A 6,000-nucleotide genomic window follows, 5' to 3' on the forward strand; every position below is an offset into this window, starting at 1 on the left:
GGTTTGACTGAAAGCTCCATGTTTTATCTCCTCCAGTGTTTATCTGAAGTGTTGATCTCCATCAGAAGATATATCTGTGGTTTAAGAACAAAAACCATCTCAGTGTAGTTTTACATCTCCTCTCTCAGGCTTCTCTCTGGAGCTCTAGTAACAACAGGTCAGTCAGCCAATCAGAAGAGAGGATCTGAGCCAGATCTCTTACCTCAGTAAAGATCAACAATGTAAAACTGTGAAACAGGATTGAAAGTCCTGCATTAAAACAAGTACAGAGGCATCATCAGTAAAATGTACTGAAAGTATCCAAAGTAAAAGCTGTTGATCTGTTTGTCTTGTTATCTCTGATATAATTATGCAACTCATGATTATTTTCACTACTGATTAATCTGTTATTTTCTAGATTAATCTGTTCATTGGTTTATAAAATGTCAGAAAATGTGAAGTGTAAAATGTTTATCAAGTTGTTTGTTTTTCAAAAATCCAAAGATATTTAGGTAATTATCTTTGAAGAACAAGAAATAATAACAAATGACAGATAATGAAAATCTAGAAACTGAATTTTCTTCTGATCAAATTCAGATTTTAGCCTCAAAACAAAGTGAATCATCTGATTAATTAAAATGTCACTGCTCCCTGTTACTTTTCATGCAGCACTGGTTACCATCAGAGCTGCAGCAATTAGTTGATTAACTGATCAGCTGATCGAAAGATGATTAATACATTTTGATTTGATTGATGAATTTTATGTAATTTTTAAAGCAGAAATGTCAAATATTCTCTGAGTCAGAGAAAACACTGAGAAAAGACTGTTTTAGATGTTTTATAGAACAATTAATCGAGATAATAATCAGCTGATTCATCAATAACCTGATTTAAGGCTAAAGATAAGTGACTGGGAAACTGATCTCACTCTGTGATAAAGGGCCCAGAGGTTAGAGAAAAAGGGAAATAGTACAATAATTTTAAATTCTGCAAAACAAACCAAGTCTAGGAGAGAAAATGCACAAACACACGGAGCGAGAGCAGAGTGGAAAACATGGACATCGATTACTGAGGACAAACACCAACACTACACAACAACCTGCACACACACAAACATGTAGGCCGGCTACACTATCACATTATTACTGGAGAGAAGAGAGCTGGAACAACCAGGTGAAAACTTTTCATACAAGAAAAAGTCCTGAATCTAAAACCTGAGAGAAGCATCGTCACTGAAACGTGCTGCAGGACAAGAGTGTTACAGTTCATACTGTAGATCTGACATCATCACACTGTGATTAACTCACTGCTACTACTTTATATAGAGTTAACTAGTCTAGTGGTTCCCAACATGAGGGTCAGGTCCTCCAAAGGTCCTTATTTTTTTATTAAATGAAGCTATTTGACTGGTTTAAAGGGGAAATGTCTCTTTGATGGTGCATTGTATTTTATGAGCTTCGATAAGCTTTTGTTATTTATATATCTTAATATGTAAAGTAAAGTGTAGTAGTAGTAGAAGTAGCAGTAGCAGTAGTAGTAGTAGTGGTAGTACTAGTAGCTACAGCTCTCAGATACAGGAGTAAAAAGTTCACTATTTACTGCTGAAATGTAGTGGAGTAGTACATAAGTAGAAATACTCAATTAAAGTAAAAGTACCTCAAAAATGGTACTTAAATACAGTAAACGTACTTAGTTAATTTCAGACCACTGAGTTTAGTTTAGTTCAGCTTCAGTTTATTCTGACACTGATTTGATTTACAGTCCCCATGTGAACGTCTTCACTGTCTGTACTTGAACACAGTCTGCCTCTGGGCTCGTCATCCCCCGAGGTCTCCGCTCCAAAAGAAACTGACTGTAACCGTTAAAAGCACTGGAAGCTGTTTCATATTTAAAGTCAGTGTTTAGCTGATGCTGTACAGTGAACACAGGACATCAGGGAAGGGTTGGGAGCTTAGACTGCTAATCTAACTAACTAACTGCTAACTTATGAACCAGACACTCAGTAGGTTTTTTCCTGCAGCCGAATTATCCACAGAGGTGTCCTCCTCTCCAAAACAAACAGACCAGCGGATTAAACCCCAAATAAACCACCTTAAAGATCAGTGATTGGCCGCGCTTCTTAAAAGTCTGAGACTGCTGTAGCCAACACGTCATACGCTCAGGCTCTCTTCTAACTTCACAGATCAAATGATTAATCAGTTAAAGATAATCTGCACAATAATCAATAATAAATGATCCCAAAGTGCAGCGATACCAACATGAAGACATTTAAAAGGAAGCACACAGTAAACGACGTCCAGCCTGAGATACTTATTCGCGGTGGACGTGGACTCGGCCGACCTCTGTGCATTTTGTGATTTCAATCAATCCAAGCGCTGAGACTGAGACTGTGGTGTGATCCCACATGTGAGGGGTGGGGCTGGGTGGCCCCGGAGAGCCGCTCAGCACAGGAGGCCAGGCCCCCAGAGGACCAGGCCCCCAGAGGACCAGGCCTCCAGGGGACCAGGCCTCCAGGCCCCCAGAGGACCAGGCCCCCAGAGGACCAGGCCCCCAGGGGACCAGGCCCCCAGAGGACCAGGCCTCCAGGGGACCAGGCCTCCAGGCCCCCAGAGGACCAGGCCCCCAGGGGACCAGGCCTCCAGGCCCCCAGAGGACCAGGCCCCCAGAGGACCAGGCCTCCAGGGGACCAGGCCTCCAGGCCCCCAGAGGACCAGGCCCCCAGAGGACCAGGCCCCCAGGGGACCAGGCCCCCAGAGGACCAGGCCTCCAGGCCCCCAGAGGACCAGGCCCCCAGGGGACCAGGCCCCCAGAGGACCAGGCCTCCAGGCCCCCAGAGGACCAGGCCCCCAGAGGACCAGGCCTCCAGGGGACCAGGCCTCCAGGCCCCCAGAGGACCAGGCCCCCAGAGGACCAGGCCTCCAGGGGACCAGGCCTCCAGGCCCCCAGAGGACCAGGCCTCCAGGGGACCAGGCCTCCAGGCCCCCAGAGGACCAGGCCCCCAGGGGACCAGGCCTCCAGGGGACCAGGCCCCCAGAGGACCAGGCCTCCAGGGGACCAGGCCTCCAGGCCCCCAGAGGACCAGGCCCCCAGGGGACCAGGCCTCCAGGGGACCAGGCCCCCAGGGGACCAGGCCCCCAGGGGACCAGGCCTCCAGGGGACCAGGCCCCCAGAGGACCAGGCCCCCAGGGGACCAGGCCTCCAGGGGACCAGGCCCCCAGAGGACCAGGCCCCCAGCTCCAGATTCAGCATTTAAGGGGAAACTTAAACAATACTGAGCAACTAATTCTCCTTTTTTATTTAGCATTGTGAAAGTGTCAGAGCACCAAGTTTAGGCTGAACTGGATGAAGCCAGCTGTCAGAGCTGCTGGTCCAGATTTGGAAAATAACAGTGAATTAATCTTTTTTGTGCTTTTACAAAAAAATAAAGGTTTTATAAATCTGAACCCGTGTCACACACCTGCAGATGTCACCTGCAGACGTCACACACCTGCAGAGTCACACACCTGCAGACGTCACACACCTGCAGAGTCACACACCTGCAGACGTCACACAGCTGCAGACGTCACACACCTGCAGACGTCACCTGCAGACGTCACACACCTGCAGACGTCACACAGCTGCAGACGTCACACACCTGCAGACGTCACACAGCTGCAGACGTCACACACCTGCAGACGTCACCTGCAGACGTCACACAGCTGCAGATGTCACACAGCTGCAGACGTCACCTGCAGACGTCACACACCTGCAGACGTCACACAGCTGCAGACGTCACACACCTGCAGACGTCACCTGCAGACGTCACACAGCTGCAGACGTCACACACCTGCAGACGTCACCTGCAGACGTCACACAGCTGCAGACGTCACACACCTGCAGACGTCACACAGCTGCAGACGTCACACACCTGCAGACGTCACCTGCAGACGTCACACACCTGCAGACGTCACACACCTGCAGATGTCACACAGCTGCAGACGTCACACAGCTGCAGACCGTGCAGACGTCACACACCTGCAGACGTCACCTGCAGACGTCACACACCTGCAGACCGTGCAGACGTCACACACCTGCAGACGTCACCTGCAGACGTCACACACCTGCAGACGTCACCTGCAGACGTCACACAGCTGCAGACGTCACACAGCTGCAGACGTCAGCTGCAGACGTCACCTGCAGACGTCACCTGCAGACGTCACACAGCTGCAGACGTCACCTGCAGACGTCACACAGCTGCAGACGTCACCTGCAGACGTCAGTTGCAGACGTCACACACCTGCAGACGTCACCTGCAGACGTCACACACCTGCAGACGTCACCTGCAGACGTCACACAGCTGCTCTCTGGATTAATAACCTGATTACAACACATCCACGGCTTCACTGAGATTAGCGCCACCTGACTCTTTGTCGTGAGCTAGCTTAGCTTTTGTTGTTAGCTAACCAGCTGACGTCTCACACTACCCGGACGGCCCCTGAACCTGGTCGCTGTTTTCAGCCCGAGGATGAAACCTCCCCTGTGGTTAAAATGGTTAAAATATCGGAATAATTAACACTTTGTTAGCTTCAGCTCCGTTTTTTTACACTATGTTTGCTTCATGTCGGACATTAAAGTATGCCGAAGTCACCACCGGTAATCCTTGTGTGTAAGTAGCATCGGATGTACCGACAACTATCACTTTATTCACTGTGAAACTGAGGGAAACGTAGAAATGTGATGTTTCTTAGGCAAGTTCTGCGGTGATAGGAGCCCTTTTCCCGGGCAGGTTTATGGACGATTATTTGCGGTGCTGTGTCGTGTCTGTGTCAGCTACCACTGATTTTTAAAGTTACCTGTCTGTGTGCCACCACCAAGTCAATCACTGTTTACTCACATGCTGAGAGGGAATCTGCCCAGTTTCTGGCAAAGTACTTTCTAACCACAGCTAACTTATGTCTACAGCCATTCAAATTAAAATAAAAGTGAAATAAAAGTACCAGACCCACTGTGTACATGCTCTGTCATCCTCAAGAACAAACCTATTCACATCCAAATACACTTAAAGTACCAAAAGTGAAAGTTAGCATCATGCAGAATGAATCTCTACTTGATTATTGGATGATAGTTATTTATGCACTATCATTGCTTTAGTGTTGAAGCACATATGGAGCTAATTTTGGAAAATTAAACCTATAAAAAATTGCATTGATTTTCATGGGCTGAGCGTAATGACTTTAAACACTGATGGGTGAAAGCAGTGAGAGCAAAGAGGGAAATATGGGAAATATCACACAAACATGTCATATCATACATTATAAGGTAAGACCGTGAGTCTGAAATGTCTCGACTGTAGAAGCATTTACAGTGACACTTTTATCACAGGTCCTATTATTTCCAGATAATTTCCTAGAAAGAGAATAAATTCTTAGAGAGGTGCCTGGAGAGCACAATGTAATTTTACACCAGTGAAAACAGACAGTGCCCATTTCCTTAAATCCAACACATTACTATCATAATCAAGAGAGTCCTTCAGTCAGTGCGTGGCAGGTCAGATGGAAAGATGTGTCTGCACAGCAGGAGAGTGCACAATTCAACTAATACGGATCTTTAAAAATTCAATAATAAATTAATATTTACTTGTGTTTATGTTGATTTCCATAAAGTGACACTTCTTGTTTGTCTGACCAACAGTTCAAACCTGAAAATGACTAAAATATAGATTAAAACTAGTCAAAGGAAAAGCAGCTAACCCTCACATTTGAGAAGATGGAACCATTTGTCATTTCTTCAGCTCACTTAAATTAGAGACGTTATTCTAAACGCCCTTTATCACATTTCTGCACTGGTCCAGGAAAAGGAGCACAGCTGTGTGAGAACCATGGTAAATGGAGGGGACGAGATGCAGCACCCAGCCTCCGCCGTTGTCTCAGTGGCAGCCTAATCCCACGTTAAAGGGCCAACAGATTAACTGGTGCTCACCGCTGAAACGGGTCGACTCATCGGCCTCGGCTCAAAGGAGTCACTGAGCAGAGGAGTCAAAAG

This window comes from Trachinotus anak, unplaced genomic scaffold (genome assembly GCF_046630095.1).
Source record: "Trachinotus anak isolate AG129_WGS33_773 ecotype Australia unplaced genomic scaffold, CSIRO_AGI_Tana_v1 ptg000039l, whole genome shotgun sequence".
In the NCBI taxonomy this organism is placed as follows: domain Eukaryota; kingdom Metazoa; phylum Chordata; class Actinopteri; order Carangiformes; family Carangidae; genus Trachinotus; species Trachinotus anak.